The sequence below is a fragment of the Danio rerio genome, chromosome 14 (genome assembly GCF_052040795.2).
Source record: "Danio rerio strain M-AB ecotype USA chromosome 14, GRCz13ab, whole genome shotgun sequence".
Taxonomy (NCBI): Eukaryota; Metazoa; Chordata; class Actinopteri; order Cypriniformes; family Danionidae; genus Danio; species Danio rerio.
In genome coordinates, this window is record NC_141034.1 from 55,344,511 (window position 1) to 55,367,500 (window position 22,990).

Consider the following 22,990-nt stretch of genomic DNA (forward strand, 5'->3'; position numbering starts at 1 on the left):
AGTAGTAACATCTGTACATTATATGACAGACTTGCTTTATTTACCAAATAAAGTCTAATCTAATTAGATTTGCAATTTGCACTTCTATAGATTTGCAATTTAAACATTAAATAAAAGTTAAAAAGCTATTACTTTTTATTTCACTAATTAAGATTTTAGTTATGATACTCCCAAAATAATTCCGCAGAAATCCGCAGATTTTTACCAAAATTCTCAGCAGAAATAGCAAAAAACATCCGCAGATTCTGTCTGGCCCTACCTATGGGTGACGTCACGGATACTACATCCATATTTTTTACAGTCTATAATTTTTACACATTGCAAATGTAAACGTATATATAAAACATTGGAATTGTTTATAGCAGTCGTTCTCAAACTGTGGTACTTGTACCACTAGTGGTACACAGGCTTCCTTTTAGTGGTACACGGAGGAATGAAATATTTCATGTACATGCTACACACATTTAAAAATTTATCAAAAATGATGTAAATGTTATGCCATATATGACATATAGCCTATATTTCTGAGGTAATCTGCCACTTTTTTTTAACTGTGCAGAGATGTAGCTGCTTTACTGGGCCTTCTACGCTATTGTATTTCAAATATTGTTCATGTTGGTGGTACTTGGAGAGACAATTTTTTTCTGAGGTGGTACTTGATGAAAAAAGTTTGAGAAACACTGGTTTATAGCACTGACGTGTGTGTACTTTATTAAGCTTGCAAACCATTCACGTGGCCTCCATTTTCCAGCTGAGTGAAATTTTATACTTGTATACCATCTCTATAAATGTATTTGTTTAATTCAAGATCATTTATCATTAAAATTATCTTTAGAGCTGTAATGCACTCCAGAATCTGACAGCTGAATTAGCTGTAGGCCCTTAAAAAATTCATCTGAAGCGTTGTCTTACATGTTATGCCTGGATTTCATCAATAGTTTTGCATTTACTAGCACAAACTATATCTGAAGAGTTTGGAAGTAATTTACATTTTCTTCCTGTAGAAAAAATTTCTGAAGAACGATGTTTAGTGGCTTTAAAAGACTAAACACTTTATTGATATAATGTACAGCCAAGCACATGATGTCAGAACAAACAAGTCGCAGGTAATGAAGTATTAAGCGTTTCTCCTAAAGTAAAGCCCGTCTAAGGAAAATGCTAGCAGGCGTCTGTAGCTCCGCCTCTTTGCTCTTGTTTGGTGTTCCTTGGTTGGTGCGATGACACATGAACGAAATGACGGCAGTTGGCCACGCCTACACAGCAAAATATGGGGACCCAAAACAACTCTATGGGTGTTAAATTCAACACTTTGAAAGTGTCTCATGGGGTCCACTCAAAACAGAGTTAAATCAACACTTTCAAAAGGGTTGGCACATTGACACCGAAGTAAGGGTTAATTTTAACTCTGGGCAGAGTTAAAAAATGTAACTATATTTAACACCGCCTGGTGTAATATATTGTTATTTTATTCAACTCTCTTGAGTGTAAATATGGTAAAAAGGTCAAATAGACTGTAAATTACAAAAGAAAAAACATTTTATTTGAAAACATTCACCACTTCAACAATTCATTCAGTTTTTAAAATGCAACAATGTCAAATATGCTTTAAATGTTTTATTAGTACAGACAGTATCAACAAAATATGTATGACCAGTGCTCAAAAAGGCTGTTTCAGTCCTTTGGTCCAAACTTGATGTGTTATCAGAGCAATTTGAAAGTTCAATATAGCGTCACTCATAGTTTACTTCTGAACTCATAGTGTTTTGTGAAATTACATTTTAAACAACTTGGCGTGCAAATCTTTCACTTCGGGTGTTTCCTTGGTCCTCCATATCAAACACAGCAGTTTAAATGAAGGTATAAATGCTGTAAACTTGTGTGAAAACAAACTGGAGCTAGGAAATCTCATCAAGCATGTCCTGTGAATGAAGTGCTTCCCAGCCACAGGATGACCTTTTTATCCATGACGATGTAGTAGCTGCTGATCGCTCGTCTGGTGGTTCCTGATGCACGGATATATGGTGATGCTCATCTAAGAACTCTTCAATTCAGATTCCAGCATGACTAAGAAAAATGTTTGAAAACAAATTGCAATCAAATTCTATGATATATTTAAAAGAACATTTAAAGTAAATAAAACATTCAAGAAATCTAAACTCACCTTTTGAAAATCTTCATGATGATCCACAACTTGACTCTCCCTGCTGGTTGAGGTGACAGGATATGGAAAAGTAGAAAAAACACATACATCACTGTTGGATCTCCAAAAACAATTAGGTTAACCACTATGACTAGAACTGGAAAAACAGGCAGCTGTCTGTCCAGAATCCTGAATTCAACACAACACTTGGAGCAAAATTTAGAGGAGCTTAAAATCTTTTATATCATTTAGTGATGCTGACTTCCCCAAAATATTGGCCACAGTGTAAAAAATATTCATAAACTTCATAAACAACAGTTTTCTGTAAGCGTGTGCGTGCGTGCGTGTGTGTGCGTGCGTGTTTCTTTACCAGATTCAACTTGTTAGGCCCTTTCAGGTCCAGTATTGACGCCACCTTTCCTGGAGTCTAGCAGATGTTTCAGGTCCAAATATAATCTAAAATATTAGGATAAGCAGAAGAGGAAAAGTGCAAAGTAAAGAGCAAAACATTATTTAAGTAACAGTTCACCCACAATACAAAACTTATCACCTTCATGTCATTTGTTATTCTCTAATGTTCTAATACCCTCTCAGCTTATGTGAAACAAATACAGAACTTTATCAAACATACCTTCATTATTATCACCACATATGACCAAGAAGGTGTGCTTGGTCATTTCACCAACTCTGGAAATACACCATCCGTCTCTAATCAGCCAATCGTCACAGGGTCTTGTGTTATTGTATAGAGAACTGTGGCTGTTAAAAAAACAACAAAAAATTAGTATCTAACACATATGCATAACCTTCAGATAAAAAAGAGAGATGAACATCACAAAGTATGCCTCACACTTTTTCAGATATCTTTTGATTCAGATGTTGATTATTGATAATAAATCTACAAATCAAACCTGTATCATCATTAGGCTGCTCAAATATGAATCAGTTGATTAATTTTACTGACAGGTGGCTGTTTACAACGCACTAAATTGTCTTTAATAAAACGGAAATGTTGTGTACAGTACATGCTAAGTTTAGCCTATAGTTTTAAGCACAATATCATGCTGGAGAAAAAGCTTGACTAAGATGTTCCTGACTACATAAATAGCCTAACTTACTAACGTCAGACATCCCGAGTTGGGAAAAGTAATTTTCGGGGGATACAGAGTTGATTTGCGGGAGGTAGCGGGAGAAATGAGTACCTAAAGAACAATGGGATGAGTTGCGCGCGACGTACCTAAAGAGCGGTGGGGGTGACTTGCGCGCGACGTACCTGAAGAGCTGGGAGGGATGCGGTGGAGAGGGGTGTGCAAAGTGTTTAATGACCGGGCGGGAGACGCGCGATTTCCGGGAGATTATCATTCATTTGCGGGCATCTAAGTTACTTGGGCATCTGGGAGTCTCTGTGCGTTTGCGGGATAACGTTAATGTTAGTCCCGCAACTTCCGGGAGACTTCTGTAACCTTAAATGTCTGAGAAAGTGCAAACGCGGTTATTTAAAGACATTAATGTTAACATTCCGACTTTAATGGTTGTCAACGCTTAATATAATTCAAGCGTAACTGTTACGTTATCACACGAGTCTATGAACTAACGGTATATGGACGGCCACGAATGAACCAGTTTAAAAGGGCCGCGGTGTTAAAAATAACCAAATTAACATACACGAATAACAAACAATCATATGTTTTAGTCAGGAAGCCTTTTACAAGTAAGCATATGTTCATTTACTCACCAGACATGTTTTAGAAACTCTCCAGAGCTTATGGAAACCGTCCTGTGTTGCCGTTAGCATCCGGGCAGAGTAGGCTAGACTGCTCCGGGGAGTCTGGGGATTCCCTCGCTAGTTTGCTTCGAATTAAAGGAGAAGTGTCGATTTTATTTTACAGATGGGTAACAACGCACAAAATGGCATTAAGCGTAACAGAAATGTGTTGAACATGTACATTTGATGTTTTTATGCACTATGTATGCGTGAGCATATATAAAAACATTCTTGAAAAGAAGTGAATAGTAATGCAGTTAAGCTAGATACACAAACGACCATGAATGAACCGCAGAAGATTAAAATTGTCACTCCATTCTAAAGTTATTAACTTAACAATATGTTTACAACTGTATTTCCTTAAAGAAAGTCAGTAAAATACCAACATTTAGGTAGTTTGACTCACCAGTTGCTGTTCTAAACCTCAGATGGAAAATGGCGTCTGGAAAATTCTTCAGTGACTGGGGCTGCATGAATTCCCGGATGTTGGAAATAACACCACCAAGTGTAGAAAAGATAACTCCTTGATTTCGCACTGAATAAAATCAATTCTAACTCTTATTATATTCATTTATCAAAATCTAACTCTTTAACGTCAACACTTTACTCTGAAATGCTTCAACACCGAGAATTTAACTCAGATGAATTTGCTGTGTACTTGTAGCTTCTTTAGTGTTCTTCAGAAACCTATGGGTGACGTCACGGATACTACATCCATATTTGGGACAGTCTATGACTCTTACACATTGTAAATGTATATTAAAAACATTGGAATTGTTCATAGCACTGCTTTCATTCATACTGAACAACACAAAAGTAGCTTTTACTTGAGAATGACTTAAATTAAAATAACACACAACTGCTGCTCGAGTCCCCGAGGCCCATTCTAACACACTAACTAGCTAATCAGCCGAACACTCGGTCTAAGCTCTGTTCAGCAACGCATTGCATATCATATACTAAATATCTCTCCGCTTTGTCCGTTTGAGATTAAGTTCACAGGCTGGTGATTAGACACAAAGGCCCTGTCACAGTCTTCCCTTATCACAGATTGCGAAAAAGGCTCTCTGATGCCCCATGCCAGCCAAATGCCAGCGCATAATTTCTCTAAGCTGCTTGGCACCGGCTCTGCCGCTGGCTCAGAGTAAAGAGGTGAGTTTAGCTAATGAGCTCATTAGGAGCAGGTGTTGGATACCTGTCCATCTGCTGGAGAGGGTCACTTTCAACAGGGGACCCCGCGGCCAACACAGCGACCCCAAAACGCCAACACAGCATCCCGATCCACCTCCATTCCGGCTCCAACATTTACTCAGATTAAACTGATGACCCCCTTCGTTTACCAAGATTAAACCACAGAAAACCCCTGCAGGGATTCACTTGGACACTGAAGCCAGTTGGACTATCATAAAAAGAAAAGGCAGCTACTCTGATAAACATGTTGGCTTTACTTGCACGTATAACAATTACATTTGCTCATTGAGCTCAAACAACATATATCTTAAGTTTTTTTTTCTTGTTTTTTTAATAAACCTATCATAACTTTTAAGTTTATTTAACTTATTATTATTTTTTTTTTTAATTATTCATAGTTAATTTACATAATTTACAGAAGCAGGTATCATTTGAAAAGCTACAGGTTTACTCACTTACCTGCGCCCCATTTTTGAGAATTTTCCGGAAAGCAACTTACCCAAATATAGATGTCTAGCTTTTGGACCCTGTGGTTTATGTTCACCAGTCTGGTTTTGTTTGAAACTAGATATTGGTTTGGTTACATCAGCGTTTAACTTCACTTTTGACCATCTACATTTCAGTCCTACATCCCATCCGAACATGTAGTTTGTTAAATCACCATGTACTTATCCAGGTGTTGTCTGTAATAACCAGATGTTAAAGTGGTCTTGTTTGGTCTAACTTAAAAAGTACATCCATGGAAAAATAAAAAAAGAACTTTATAACTAGAACAAATGAGTATATAAAATGAATATAAGATGAATAAAATGAATTTCGCTGCAATGACACTTCGCCATGTTGCATTCTCTATGTGCGCATAGGCGGAAACGCACGGAAAATACTCATGTGTTTTATTCAAAACTATATGAGGAAACTACATTAACTGTGCATCACTGTAAAGGTAAGTTGATTGGCTACTTTATCCATCCATCAAAACTTTGCTGGCTAGGCATTGGCTGGCGTATTCTGCATAGATGCAAGGTGCGAAGATTGACACCTCACTGATCCAGTCAGGAGTTGGGGTCCTTTTTGACTTGTGACAGGAGCTGTGATTGGAGGATAGAGATGGGAGAGGGCTCACTTTGTCTGGAAGAGTCTAAACTATTAGAATAGCAGGGCTTTTTTATCACTGGAATACAGCATATAATCAGGGCCGGCGCGTCCATAGAGCCGACCTAGGCGGCCGCCTAGGGCGGCAGAATAGAGGGCATCGTCACCGAAACTACCCTCGCCACCCGAGCCCTCATCCGCGTCTAGGGTGGCAGAATAGAGAGAGCGGCAACCCCTAAACTACCCTCACTACCCGCACCTCAGTTTTATCCGCGTCTTAGGTGGCAGAATATAGAGAGCGCCGTCCCCGATACCCTCGCCACCCGCGCCCACAGTAATATATGCGTCTAGGGCGGCATAATAGAGAGGGCGGCGTCCCCTAAACTACCCTCGCCACCCGCGCCTCAGTTATATCCGCGTCTAGGGTGGCAGAGTAGAGAACCAAACCCTGCTTTATTCCCGCGTTGAATCCGCTTAATTCGCGTGTCAAATTCACTTCAGGATAGACACATGGGCAGGGTTTCTGTCTGCCCGGTGACTCTAGCTGGCTGGAAAACAGTGTTGATACAGTTAGGGCCATGTCTGAGTCCACTAGATCCTTTCAGAGGTGCATCCAGCTTTGTGAGTTAATAAACTCCTCCAGAAATTGAACCTGGATGATGGAGGTTTTCAGCAGTGCTTCTGACTGAGCCAAGCCCAGTTTGATGCACTGTTGTCGGTGTCGGCTGGAGGATTTCCCCCTGGACATCAACAACAGGCATAGGTCACAATCACACCCCCACAAGAGCAAGCTCTTGATTAATTAATGTGGCGTGAATGTCCGCTTGCATTCAAACTCAAGCTATTTACACGAAAAGCGCGTCAAACACGCAAAACACTCAATTTGTGTCGCGATATTCGCACCGCGCAATTCGCGTCATTCGCACCGCACCATTCATGCGTATCGTGCCACAGGATGTCTTTTCGCACGTTTAGATTGACCTAACATGTAAATCACTTGCACTTGATGCGCCTTCCACGTCTGGTGTGAACACAGCATTACACTTATCTGCATGCTGTAGTTTCTTGCAATCATTTCCGCTGATTAGAACTACAGGCGGTGAAACGAAAGCATTACCGTGGTTTTTGTGCATGTTTAAATGTCTGGTCCTTCAGGGTTTGATTTAAGTAATCACTCGTTACAGTGTAGTAGGCATGCACCGATTAACCCAAGAACCAGTTTGAACTGTTGTGTGTCTGTATTTCCATACATACTGCACTGAAACAACGTTTTTACTATAAAGTATATAAAATAAAATGTTAAAGGTGCAGGTTTTTAAGTTTTCTGAAGTATAAAGTTACAGTGTGCTACTATTATTTAATTTTCAATTAAACTCATGTTTATTTCTCCAGCGCTTTTACAATGTAGATTGTGTCAAAGCAGCTTCACATAGAAGATTTTGGTAAATTGAAACCGTGTCAGTTCAGTTTTTAGTGTTTAAGTTCAGTTCAGCTTAGCTCAGTTCAGTGTGGTGTAATAGTCACTACTGAGAGCCCAAACACTCAAGAGTCCCAAAGGCTGGCGAATGCTGGACCTCAGCGAAGACTTGTCTGTCCCTGGATGGAAATAGAGAATAAAAAGAATAATTAGCGTAGCTGCTGTTCATAGAGTTTATTATATTTCAGCACCTCAGGATGCTTTGGTCAAAAACATTGTATTTTATTTCCATATTAAAGGCTTCCTCAATGTAAAGGCTGCCTCTGAAATGAGACGCTGATTCAGAGATATAAAAATTCAAAGAATGTCCAAATAATTAGCAAATAGTACAAGTATTACTAACATAAACATTAGCTGAGCAGTACCATGTATAGCAGGGTAGGGAACCTATGGCTCAGGAAAAATATGTGGCTCTTCAGCGTTCTCTCTTAAATGATATTTTAAAGTAAAAAAAAAAGTATAACTCGCTGGGAATCAGTTTGCTATTAAAAATACAATTCGTTTTTATTGTAATTTTTACAGCAGAATGAATAAGAACTCCGTTTACCATAAAAGACGTTTAAAGTGTGCATGGGGCACTGTGGATTAACTTGAATCGTGACACCAATAAAGGGCAAGCAATTTACATTTCTATGGTAACCCCGTGCACGTAAATGCAAACAACATTCATGAGTGGCAAAAAGAAAAACATGTTATAAATTGTCCTTTCTTCATACATTGTGATCCATCATATTGGTTTATTTTTTAAATGTGCATGGATATAAATAAAGGTTTTGTTATATACACACCCCAATTGCTCTTTGCTGAAAAAAGATTCCCGAACCCTGGTGTATGTTATACAGTTGAAGTCAGAATTATTAGCCCCCTTCAAATAGTTTTCTTCTTATTTTTAATTTTTCCCAAATGATGTTTAACAGAGCAAGGAAATTTTCACAGTATGTCTGATAATTTTTCTTCTGGAGAACGTCTTGTCTGTTTTATTTTGGCTAGAATAAAAGCAGTTTTTAATTTTTTAAACACCATTTTAGGGATAAAATTATTAGCCCCTTTGAGCTTGTTAAAAAAAATAAAATAAAATAATGATTGAAGAAGAAGAGAACCCAGTCCAGGAGACTCGAAACAAGCAGAATTCCTTTATTGAGATGTGTTGGTTTATCTGCAGTCATACAGCGTCTTTTAAGAAGTCCATGTGTCCGCAGAGCCTACTAGAGGTCCACAGTCTGCAAGTTCTATCACAAGTCTGATTTAAGACAAAGATGTCCTGTCTATATTGTCCTGTTAGGAAGAACTGGCTAAGATGGCTAAACAAAGCATGCAAATTCAGAATTGGACTCAGCATGGTAAATTGGCATATAGGGGTTAAAAATTTTCCAAGCTACTGACCACACAAGTTAATCAACACAAGGGTTTCTGTAGCATAAAAGCAACACCCGAAAAACCTGCCCATAGCATTTGCATCTCTTTGGCTTAGCCAGTAGTCAGAAAGACAAAGGGTAAATATCCCTCCAAGCTGGGATGGTTATGAAATGACTTAATAAAAAAAACCAAAGAATAGAATTTTTCAGTTATACATAGATTATTGTTCATTTAAAATTAAATTTAATTAATTTATAATTCCACAAGCTATATTTTTCTACATATCTACAGAACAAACCATCATTATACAATAACTTGCCTAATTACCCTAACCTGCCTAGTTAACCTAATTAACCTAGTTAAGCCTTTAAATGTCACTTTAAGCTTTATAGAAGTGTCTTGAAAAAAAATATCTATTTAAATATTATTTTCTGTCATCATAGTAAAGATAAAATAAATCAGTTATTAGAAATAATTTATTAAAACTATTATAATTAGAAATGTGTTGAAAAAATCTGCTCGGAGTTGAGCGGAAATTGGGGAAAAAATAAACAAGCGGTCTAATAATTCAGGGGGGCTAATAATTCTGACCTCAACTGTATATAGAGTAGTATACAGTGTAAACTGGACGTTTTTTTCTTTCAGTTAGGCCTATATATATATCTGGAGTTGCTTTCATTCTGCACTGCCAAATCTGTATCAAATGAGCTAATTTACTTGTAAGAAAATATATAAGCATCAACCATGAAAAATCATGATCGGGGCTTCAATAGAAGTGAGATCCTGCACACTCCGATTGCTCATCTGTTGCAAAACCACATCTAAGAGGATGCCAGATCTTCCCTTAACAACCCTTTTGTACTTTATAAGCAGAAATCACCAGCAAAAAAAGCCAGCCTTCACTACGATGGCTTACTTTAGAAACCCAAAGAGAAGATGTCAGAGCATTACAAATACACCCCTAGAGATTATACCTCAAGTACTACAGGGCACAATGACACATCTTCACTGTCATGTGGCAACAGCAATTATTCCCCAGGAGCATATATAGTCACAAAGCAAACACTCTTTTTCTGTGTGTGTGTGTGTGTATGTGTGACACATCTTTACACTTTCGGCCGGGTTCTGTCCCTCATCTGTTTGTTTAAGCGCAGATATGCCTGCACATCGGATTAGACGGATTCCCTTGGTGGCCTGTAGAGTTTTCAACAGGCCGAGGGCTTAAATGACTAACTCATGGAAAACGTTGATGGCATGTCTTTGAACATGTCATGTCTGTGATGTAGAAGATCCTGCAGGGAGATTTTAATGCTCAGAGTTTGCTCTTTCAAAGTTGTCGTCTAGACGCTTATTGGAGATCTCGCTTTAGTTGTTTACTTTCATCATGCTGTGGATGTTAGACTTAAAATCCATTAAGTTAGGACTATAGTGTTAGATTTAGATTGGATTAGTATTAGATTAGATTAATATGTGGGTATATAAATGAAAAGAATCTTCATTTAGCATCAAATCAGCTTATTAGATTTCTCATGGATCATTTTACACTGAGGACTGAAGTAATAATGGTGGAAATACAGCTGTGTGTCTCAGGAATAAATTGCATTTTAAAGTATAGTCCAAATATTTCAAGTTATTTTTAATTGTGTTAATATTTTATGGTAAGAATAGATTTACTGTACAAGTAAATTGAGTCTTGGTCATCGTAGGAGACTTCAGAGACATAAAACAATCCATTACTGCTCCCAAATGCTTAGCATATAATTGGATGTGTGTTTTAAAAATGTTGCATCACTGGATGTAGTGATAAATAATAAATGAAAGCATGCATCAGATGTCTTTTATCTTGTTTTCATACACGTCATTTGATTGAGTCATAAACTGGTCTTGCTTTGTGTTTCAACTGAACCTGAAGGTGAAATATACTTGTTTTGCAATGGAGCTACAGATTCAGTAGCAGAGCTTGCTGGCTTTGAAAACCGCTCAGATCATTTGGTTTTAGAGATTGTAACCGGCCACTTTATTAGGTACACCTGTCCAACTGCTTGTTTGCGCTAATTTGTAATCAGCCAATCACAATGCAGCAACTCAATGCATTTAGGCATGTAGACATGGTCAAGACGATCTGCTGCAGTTCAATGTGAGCATCAGAAAGGGGATTTAAGTGACTTGGAACGTGGCATGGTTGTTAGTGCCAGACGGGCTGGTCTGAGTATTTCAGAAACTGCTGATCTACTGGGATTTTTACGCACAACCATCTCTAGGGTTTACAGAGAATGGTCTGATAAAGAGGAAATATCCAGTGAGCGGCAGTTCTGTGAACGCAAATGCCTTGTTGATGTCAGAGGTCAGAGGAGAATGGCCAGACTGGTTCCAGCTGATAGAAAGGCAACAGTAACTCAAATATGCACTTGTTACAACCGAGCTCTGCAGAAGAGCATCTCTGAACACACAACACGTCCAACCTTGAGGCAGATGGGCTACAGCAGCAGAAGACCACACCGGGTGCCGCTCCTGTCAGCTAAGAACAGGAAACTGAGGCAACAATTCACACAGACTCACCAAAACTGGACAATAGAAGTTGATCTGGTCTGATGAGTCTCCATTTCTGCTGCCACATTCTGATGGTCTGATCAGAATTTGGCATCAACAACATGAAAGCATGGATCCATCCTGCCTTTTATCATTGCTTCAGGCTGGTGGTGGTGTAATGGTGTGGGGGATATTTTCTTGGCACACTTTGGGTTCATTAGTACCAATTAAGCATCGTGTCAACACCACAGCCTACCCGAGTATTGTTGCTGACCATGTCCATCCCTTTATGACCACAGTGTCTCCATCTTCTGATGGCTACTTCCAGCAAGATAATGCACCATGTCATAAAGCGCAGATTATCTCAGACTGGTATTTTGAACATGACAATGAGTTCACTATAGTTAAATGACCTCCACAGTCACCAGATCTCAATCCAATAGAGCGCCTTTGGGATGTGGGAGATTTGCATCTTAGATGTGTAGCTGACAAATCTTCAGCAACTGCGTGAAGCTATCATGACAATGGAAGATTGTCAGTACCTTGTTGAATCTATTCCACGAAGGATTAAGGCATTTCTGAAGGCAAAAATAGGTCCAACCTGGTACTAGTAAGGTGAACATAATTGAAATATATTGTTGAATTTGTAGTTTTAATTGCAGAGTTTAAGAATAAAGCTTGAGATAATGGTTGAGAATTGTAAAACTCCAGCATAAATCAGTGTTTTCAATGATTTTATCTGACAAACAGGCATATTAAGCATCGGTTTGATCTATATTGAATTTCAGCTCCATCTGGAAACACAGTGGGGGTAATACAACTAAATTTTGTGTAATTTGTTTTTCAAAGAGTCATATTTATCTTTAAAGTCTCACAAACTTTATTTTTCTTCAGCAGTGGAATGAAAACGAAGAACCACTGTCTATTCTAGATAGTACACTGTTAAAGTGAAGCAGCAAGAGCTGATGTTTATGATTTTTTGTGACCCGAGAGAGGTGCTACAATTTGCTGTTTACTCTGGTTGTGAACAGTTTTGGAGTTCTGAGACTGCGGAGGCTGCTGATGTGGGCTGGTTTGCTATTACGGTCTGTCTGCAGAATATATTTAAGACAGCTCTGGATGAAAATACACCATGTTTAACACGCGCACAGAAGGCTGCCATCAGATACTTGTAAAACACAACATTACTGAGCTGGAAAAAAATGCACAGCTTTTAGTGTCTCTGCATCAACGTTTGTTTTCAGTGTATGGTGAACTCTCAGGCTATGGTTTTATGGAATGACTGTCACGCCGTCTAAACACTGAGCATAACTCATACCTTTCAGGGATGTGTGTGTGTGTGTGTGTGTGTGTGTATCTTGCCTCATGTCAGCTCCCCGGTGTGGACAGCAGCAACATACTGGCAAAACACACACAGGTTAATGATGAAGCAACATGCCTTTAAAACATGATGATGAGGATGATGATGAGACATTGACAGTGTCCAAGCTGTGTGTATGTGTGTTCTGGTTTACATGGTTTGTAATGACATAGGAAGGTTTTACAATGACAAGATGGTTTATGAGGACATGACCTGTGTCTTCATAATTTGAAATGCTACACTTACAGCCTGTTATCACGTAAAATCATGATTATGATGATGAAACTCTAACAGTGTCCAAGCTGTGTGTGTGTGTTCTGGTTTATGTAATTTACAGTGACATGGGTAAGTTTGACAATGTGATGGCAGTTAATGAGGACATGACCTGTGTCCTCATAATTTAAACCGCTTAACGTATACTTAACAGGCTCGTATCACATTAGATGATGAGGATGATGATGATGATGAAACACTGGCAGTTTCCAAGCTGTGTGTGCATGTGTGTTCTGGTTTAAAATTATATGGTGTGACTTAATGTGATATGGGAAGGTTTTACTTTGTCACGATGGTTTATAAGGACATGACCTGTGTCATAATTTGAAATGCTTAACTTAAACTTACATCCTCTTATCATCTTAATTGATGATTATTATTATGGTGATGATAATGATGATGAAATACTGATAGTGTCCACACTGTGTTTGTGCATGTGTGTGTTTGCGTATGTGTGTTTGCGTGTATGTGTTTGCGCACGTGTGTGTGTGTGTGTGTGTGTGTGTGTGTATGTTTTTGGGTTATGTAGTTTACAATGACATTGGGTAGGTTTTAAAGTGTCATGTAGGTTTATGAGGACATGGTCTGTGTCCTCATAATTTGAAATGCTTAAAACTTAAACTTAACAGCCTCTTATCACATTAAATGATGATGGTGATGATAATGATGAAATACTGACAGTGTCCATGCTGTGTCTGTGTGTGTTCTGGTTTTTGTGGTTTACAATGACATTGGGTAGGTTTTACAGTGTCATGTTGGTTTATGAGTACATGACCTGTCTCCTCATAATTTAAAATGCTCAATGTATATTTAACACACTCTTATCACACTTGATGATGATGATGATGATGATGATGATTAAACACTGACAGTGTCCAAGCTCTGTATGTATGTGTGTTCTGATTTAAAATGATATGGTGTGGCCTATAGTGACATGGGAAGGTTTTAGTGTCATGTAGGTTTATGAGGACATTGCCTGTGTCCTCATAACTGGCTCTTATCACATTAAATTAAAATGATGATGATGATGTAACACTGACAGTGTCCACACTGAGTATGTTAGTTCTGTTTTATGTGGTTTAAAGTGACATGGTTTTACTATGTCATGTTGGTTTATGAGGACATGGCCTGTGTCCTCATAATTTGAAATGTTTAATTCTTAAACTTAACACACTCTTATCACATTAAAATGTTGCCACAGGTCTGCTGTGAGTGTTGGTTTAGGAGTAGGGGTGGTGTAGGGCTATATATTAAGAGGTCTTACAGTATAAAATACATTACGCCTATTGATTTCTGATGTTTTTTATTTTTTTTATTTTACTGTTTTGTTAGCCAGTAAGTCTTTACCATAAAAAAATGTGTGTCCTGATCACTTTAAGTGTTTTTCTGATCTTGAAAACACTGTAGAAACAAAATGCAGGATTCCACACAATTCATTCAGGTTGTCCCCGCACAGATTGATTAAGTTAACTTAACAAATTTAAGTGGATTAAACATAAAATTAAATTGATGGAGGTTCCCGGAGAAAACCCTTACAAACATGGGAAGAGCATGCAAACTCCACACAGAAATGTCCCAGCCGGGACTCGAACCAGCAACCTTATGCTATGAGGCCACAGTGCTAACCACTGAGCCACCATGCTGCCCAATATCAAAAAAAATAATAACAATGTATCGAAAGTTTGGGTTCTGTAAGGTTTTTGTGTTTGTTAGACTTAAAAAATTGTAGACTGTTTTACATCAAAGCTGAGTCAAATATGGATAAATATTTTTATATTATTTAAGCATCTCTAACTTTTTTCATTTGAGCATTATAAACTCTAGATGATGGATAACAAAGCCCAGAGTGTCTTCTTTCCAATGATACATCAACTGTGAATGTAGACCAAATCATTCAGCAACTGTAAATGTTTTAATTTGGGAAGATCATTTTTGAGAAAGTGCCTCTGACGGTGAGCGAGAGAAGGACATCGACAATTCGAAAAATGTTTACAGAAATCTCATTTTGCATGCTATCGCCATCAAATATTAAAATATAAACTCATGAAATACTTGGCTTGCAAGTCATATTTTTCTAGAACGTTACATTAATGTTTTCCTGTGTTTGTATTAGCGCTGTCAAAATTAGTGCGTTAACGCATGCAATTAATTTTAAATAATTAACGCGTTAAAAAAATTAACGCAATTAACGCAGTTGCAGGGTTTTTTTTACTTCCTGTTGTGGTGGACATGTGTTTAACATGCAAGAAATGTGGATAAGACCAATGAAGCACTTTTTGAAGGCAAGTCTCAGTATAAAACAATTAGTCGCATCACCAGCTCTCCAGAGTTTCATGCAATTTTGGTTGTTCCATGTTTAACTTTCGACTTCTGTTGTAAGTTGATACCGCATGGCGAACAGAAAGAAAATCCTCCGCATTTCGTGACTCGGTGTTCCCTTTAAGGTAATAAAATCACTGCTTAGGCTACACGGTAGAAGTATAATCTTAATCATATTAAAATCGGAGTATTGGTGTCTTATGTAAATGTACTCAGAAAGTCTCTGGTGAAGTCACGAGCTGTCAAAGACAGGGCATTACTCTGCCTTTCAGCATGAGCCCTCCAAGTTTAGCGTGTTTCCTCATTAAACTCAACAAAAGAGCGTATGCTTCGCGTTGTTGTGTCAGAATCCTTGTGAAATACAGTAATACTTTAGGACGCTTAGTTTAAGCAAATTTGATGAACATGATCATGCGTGTTGAATCTGAGGGGAGTCGCTCCAGTATGGAAGGCCGTTGGGGCCAAAACGTTTGCAGCGTGTTTTGTGTGTGTGTGTGTGTGTGTGTGTGTGTGTGTGTGTGTGTGTGTGTGTGTGTCTGTGTCAGGCCCGTTGAGGGGTGTCAGGGGTAGAGTGAGCAACGTATCTGAGTAGGGGCCGTGTGCGCGCGAGATGTACCTGAAGGACGGTGGGGGTGAGTTGCGCGCGACATAGGTTACCTGAAGAGCTAGGAGGGATGCGGGGGAGAGGCGTGTGCAATGTATTTAACAACCGGTTTGCAAGAAATTATCATTCATTTGTGGGCATTTGGGAGTCTCTGTGCACTTGCGGGATACTCCTAGTCTTAGCAACTGAATGAATGTAAAGGAGGATTAAGCAAAATTGTTTCTACTCTATAAATAATATTCTCAACTCACAGCAATAAAACTTTACAATGAGTGCAACAGTTTGTATTCTATAGTTTATTATTATAATTTTAATTTTCCATATCTGCAATTCCTGTATTTTGGCATTTTTCTGCAGTCCACTTAGAATCCAACATGGAGATCAATGTTTTCTTTATTGGCATTGATTGTTTTGAAATTTAAATGTCATTAACATGCCTGTGTTTTAATTTCTGTAATAAATATGTCTGTCAAGCCAGGATCTTGATGCTTTATTGTGTCTTCTTTTCAATGATACATAATTTGTGTTTGAAGCTTACTGGAGTCAGGAACTGTTGCTATTTAATCCCAAAATTGAGTGCAGGCAAACAGGTTAAAAATGTTATTTAAATGCTCACTAAAAGCAAACTTTCTCAACATTAGCTTAGGTTCAAATTTGATCCAACATTTGATTAAACAACTAAACAATTGTTAGTGTATGCTCAACTACGGCTGAATCAGACAAACAGTGATATTGTGAAATCCTTGTAATATAAATTACCTGTTTTTCAACTTGATATGTCACAAAATGTCATTTATTGTGATGCAAAGCTATTTATTCAGCATCAGTACTTCAGTCATCACACTACCCCTCAGAAATCAAAGAGTTATTCCAATCTAATTAAATGCACATACACAAAGCGGTGGGCTGTGCAGTGCTTTTGTGCACATTTAATTAGTTTATACAATTTACGAAGCTTAGTAAGTGTTTAAGAGAGATTCAGGTAGGTCAATTTAATTTGTGTCTTTTTCTGTTGTAGTTTGTCGATATTGTTTGTCGAATTAGCTGTAATTACTTTCTTTGTTCGTATTTTATCATCGACTGTTTACTTGACTATAGTAAGCTTCATTATTATTATTATCGTTTTACTTATGATAATTAGACTATATTAGTTTAATGTTATGACATTGAAATATATCATAGGATTTGCAGCACTGTGGCTCATTAGTTATCACTGTGGCCTCACGGCAAGAAGGTGGCTGAATCAAGTCCCGGCTGGGCCAGTTGGCATTTCAATGTGGAGTTTGCATGTTCTCTCCGTGTTGAAGTGGGTTTCCTCCGGGTGCTCCGGTTTCCCCCACAGTCCAAACACATGTGCTGTAGGTCAATTGATGAACTAAATTGGCCTGTGTGTGTGTGTGTGTGTGTGTGTGTGTGTGTGTGTGTGTGTGTGTGTGTGTGTGTGTGTGTGTGTGTGTGTGTGTGTGTGTGTGTGTGTGTGTGTGTGTGTGTGTATATGTGTGTGTGTGTGTGTGTGTATATGTGTGTGTGTGTGTGTGTGTGTGTGTGTGTGTGTGTGTGTGTGTTTTTCTCAGTTCTGGGTTGCGGCTGGAGGGGCATCCTCTGCGTAAAACATATGCTGGATTAGCTGGCTGTTCATTTCGCTGTGGTGACCTTGGAAATAGTCAAAGCTGAAGTAAAATGAATAAATGAATGGTTTTATATATATATATATATATATATATATATATATATATATATATATATATATATATATATATATATATATATATATATATATATATATATATATATTAAAATGACTATTTAAAGCAAAGAATGCTTAAATAAGATGGATGTTATTTAATTTCATTCAGGTGTGTTTCTATTGAGCTTTTCACAATAACTTTCATTCCAAAGGAACTGGTGCGTATTACAACATTAGAGTACAAATATATAGTTTGATCATAGTTAAATACAGTTTAAACATTTATAAACATATAAGCTGCAGCTATACAGTTTACAGTGTCCTTTCAAAAAGGTGATGTCTACACTACCTGACAAAAATCGTATTGTTAATCTAAAGGTGTAAGAGCAACATATAAGTTATAAATAACGTACCTTCTAGATGATCATCTGTTGAACTGCATCCCAATCATCACAAATACTGCAGAAGACCTACTGGAACCCACTTAGATCCAAGATTCTCACAGATATCAGTCAAGTTTGATGCAGGAGAAATCATGGTTTGGGGTTACATTCAGTATGGGGGTGTGCGAGAGATCTGCAGAGTGGATGATCAACATAAACAGCCTGAGGTATCAAGACATTTGTGCTGCCCATTACATTACAAACCACAGGAGAGGGACAATTCTCCAGCAGGATAGCGCTCCTCCTCATACTTCAGCCTCCACATCAAAGCTCCTGAAAGCAAAGAAGGTCAAGCTGCTCCAGGATTGGCCAGCCCAGTCACCAAACATGAACATTATTGAGCATGTCTGGGGTAAGATGATGGAGGAGGCACTGAAGATGAATCCAAAGACTCTTGATGAACTCTGGGAGTCCTGCATGAAGGATTTCTTTGCCATTCCAGATGACTTTATTAATCAGTGATGTGAGTCATGTCAGAGATGTATGGATGCAGTCCTCCAAGCTCATGATGGAGTCAGACACAATATTCATTCTGTCTCCACTGCAGCAGGACTTTATATTCTATACTGGACATTATTTCTGTTCAGTGACAAGACTTTTATCTGAGCAAAGTCAGACCTTACTGTCCTAATGAAATGAAGGCATGATAATATTTTGTTTTGGTAAAATAAGCGAAATCTAGAGGCCTTTGATTTCATATAAGCCACTTCTGATACCAAATGATCACCTAGAAGTCAAATTATTCATTGTTTTTCCTAAAACTTGGATAGGCGACAGTTTTGTCAGGTAGTGTATATGCATGATAGATGTTCAGTGAAATGTATTTCATAATATTTTATTTTTAAATGTCCTGTGAATTAAATGGTCTTTTAGATGTCAGTATCAGTATGTTTATTTTAAGGATAAACAACTATAAAACAGTGACAAAATTTACGTTTAAAGGATATAAAGCTGATATTAACATCCAAAGCTTGCAGTTTGTCATTTCCACCTAAAAGGAACAATAATAAAAAATGATGATAATAATAATAATAACAATTATAAAGATTAATAATTATTGATAATACTAATAAGGATTGATGATGATGATGATGATGATGATGATGATGATAATAATAATAATAATAATATTAACAGTAAGGATTAAAGATTGATGATAATAATAATAATAATAATAATAATAATAACAATAAATGATAGTTACAATGTTGATTAATAATAATACGTATTAATAATAATTAAAATAATAAAAATTATAATAATAATAAATGATAAATAGTTACAATGTTGATTAATAACAATAATAATACAGATTAATAATTATTAAAATAATAAAAATAAAATTAATAATAATAATAATATAATGATAATAATAAATGATAAATAGTAGCTTTGTTGATTTATTAATAATAATATTAATAATAAAACAATAATAATGCAGATTTATAATGATGAAAAATAATAATAAAGATAATAATAATAATAATAATAATAATAATAACAATAATAATAATAATAATACGGATTAATAACGATTGATGATAATGATAATAATATTAATAATGTTAAAAAATAATAATAATAAGGGATTACCAACTTTTTTTCATGTCACCTCATACTTTAGTTTCTCATCAAATCTTGACCAATCATATGCTCTCTAGTATCTGTCATGCCCCACTCCCTTTAAAACGTCTCTTGATTGTGAAGTTTTGTTATTTATATTACACTGGAGACTCATTAATTTCATTAGTCGTGTGTTATATATTGAGGGGGCGAGATGAGAAGTGGCTTGTTGCATGATAGAAAAGTCTGGTATAGAGGATGTTGATGTGGGTGGAGAGATTGAGAGACTGAGAGGAAAACAACAGAAAGGATAAGCAGGACACGCCAGCAGCACCAGTGGACAAATATCGGGCAAATCTCTGCGGCTCTGTTTCATTATGACTGCACTCTGGTCCAGGCCCGAGGGTCGCCTGCGGACGCTGGACACACACCAAACACACTGCTGGAGAATAGGCCAGATCTCCAGAGAATACACTGCACTTCAACTCCCCGCTGGAGTGCTATAGGCTGAGATGGAGACACAGAAAATACTGCGCATTTAATTATGAACATCACAGAGGGACAAACGGCGTCTGTGTTCTCCTACATTTCATCTTTCACTGTAAAGAAATGCTGGGTTACACACAATTGATTTGTGTTAGGACAACATGAAGGAATTTTTGACCTACTTCAAATGGCGACTACTATATATGATGTTTGCTTTGCAAGATACTAGTATTAAGCTTAAAGTGCATTTTTAAGGTTTAATAAAGTTAATTAGACAAGTTATTGGACAACTAGTTTGTTCTGTAGCCTATTCAATTCACCTTTATGTCTATAGCGCCTTAACAATGTAGATTGGTGTCAAAGCAGCTTCACATAGAAGACCATAGTAAGTTGAAACAGTGTCCAGTTTTAAGTTTAGTTCAGTGTGGTTTTAATATTCAGGGCTAAGAGTCAAAACACTGAAGAGTAATCCATCCATGCACAGCTCTACAAGCCCTGAACCATGCAAGCCAGTGGCAACAGCAGCGAGGAACAAACTTCACCGTTTGGCGAAAGTGAAGGGAAAAAAATCCTCAAGAGAAACCAGGCTTAGTTGGGCACGACCATTTCTCCTATGACCAAATGTCTTGTGCAGAGCTGCAGTCTAGGCACCAGAGGCTTTAGAATGCTGGACCTCTCCTCTCCTCCATGACCACCACAGCAGATACTCAGGATATGGCCTGGTCCAGGGTTATGGAAACCTTAGGATCATCTCGTCACTGGTCTTGGATCGAATCAGTGACTCCGCATAATCTGAGGGCCTCAGGATGAGTATCCCCAGGTGGAAATAGAGAATAAAGAGAATAATTTGTGTAGCTGCTGTTCATAGTGTATATAAACGAGATGCAGAAACCTGCGTCATACCGCTATGTGAGGCACTGAGTCTGCTTTATTGAAAGGTCTGTAATCTAGTTTTGAATTGGGAGAGTGTGTCTGAGGCTTGGACATTATCAGGAAGGCTATTCCAGAGTTTGGGAGCCATAATTGAGAAGGCTCGACCTCCTTTACTCGACTTTGCTATTCTAGGTACTACCAGAAGAGTTTTGAGATGTTAAAGAGCGGGTTGGATTGTAGCTAGACAGAAGGTTGGTTAGATAAACAGGAGCTGGATTATTTAAAGCTTCAAGGTAGGAAGCAATATTTTAAATTCAACACGAAACTTAACAGGCAGCCAGTGTAAGGAGAATAAAATTGGGGTGATATGATCATGTTTTCTAGACCTGGTTAGAACTCTGGCAGCTGCAATATGTACGAATTAAAGTTAATTAATAGAGGATGCTGGGCAGCCAGCAAACAGAGCATTACAGTAATCCAGCCTAGAGGTCGTAAAAGCATGGACTAACTTTTCTGCATCTGAGATGGGTAGCATGCTTAATAATTTTCATAACTTAATGAATTTCTCTAATGAAAGAAGGCAGTTTTTGTGACATGGGATATACGGTTTTCAAAAGTAAATTGCTCCCTAATATAGCAAATTATAAAACATGTTTAAGGGCATTAATAATATTGACATTTTATTGTTATGTTTTGTTGTGTTTATATATTTTTTATTTTCTTTGTTTTGTTTTGTTTTTTGACAGGTTTTGTTCTGCATATTTAATCTTAGCATCACTATATACTGTATAGGGTTGGGTTGATAAACGATGCCATCGTCCATCGCCAATAGACTTAACGATGCTGATCCGGCATCGCGATCCTCCGCCCTACTCTCGTCGCAGCACCGACACACTTGCAAAAAATACACACTTAGGCCATATTTACACTAATATGTCTTAGTTTTAAATTGCATTTTATCTTTATATAACGACTCCTGGCTCTTTTGAATCTATCACGTAATGTCTCATAGTGTCCTAAATTACAACCATAAAATATATTGTATAGACAAGCTTATTGAAATTATTATTTTTTTTATTTTGTCTCAGTATTTATTATTAGATTTTAAATTAAATGCATATATTTGTTAATGTTTATTATTATATATTATTTTAAATGTGTTTAAAACTAACATAAAACATTATTAAAACTGCTAATATCAATAGTAGTATCCTCCTTAAGCTGTATTGATTTTCGATTAGCTACAGAACAGATCACTGTTATACAATAACTTGCCTAATTAATCTAAATTTCCACCTTAGCCTAATTAACATAGTTAGTTTTTTAAACTGGTCTTCAAGTTGAATGCTAGTAATATTTAGTCAAATATTCTGTGCTGTCATCATGGCAAATACTTGGTAATTGCAAAATAGTGATTGAAATGTTCTCTGTTAAGCAGCCCAGGCAAAATATTTTGGATAATAATTGCAACTTTACATATAATTAGTCTAATAATTCAATGGTATTGTGTGTACTGTGTGTATATGCATGAGTATGGAATGAAAATATAGATGCAAAACATTACATGGTCATTGAGTCGCATTATTAACATGCTATATTTATGAAAGAACGATATGATAATTGTCTCAGGTGGTCAAGTGTGACATTCCCAAACTCATTAAAGTGACAGGCCGCATATGTAAAAGAGCTCCACTTTATTTACCTCTGATTTATTAGGCTTCTTCACAAAAGATTAAACAGCCCAACAGTGTTACTGAAAAAGTAACAGGGTGCATAAAGCATTGTGCAGGGCTTATGGAAATCTCATATCTGTAAAGCCCTCTGTGTTAATG

At 37.3% G+C, this 22,990-nt stretch overlaps 2 long non-coding RNA genes across 6 annotated transcripts in view; one reads left to right on the forward strand and one right to left on the reverse strand.

Annotated features, from left to right (window-relative positions):
* LOC141377613 (uncharacterized) overlaps positions 1-22,990 on the forward strand; it is a 322,793-nt gene that overhangs the window by 148,590 nt on the left and 151,213 nt on the right. The gene's annotated exons all lie outside the window — the stretch shown is intronic.
* LOC147840940 (uncharacterized) lies at positions 1,519-4,559 on the reverse strand. The gene is made up of 6 exons (XR_015506976.1): positions 4,312-4,559; positions 3,876-3,991; positions 2,772-2,899; positions 2,511-2,596; positions 2,162-2,204; positions 1,519-2,064 (listed from the first exon to the last, which is right to left on the reverse strand). It is a non-coding gene; the product is annotated as an uncharacterized LOC147840940 (long non-coding RNA).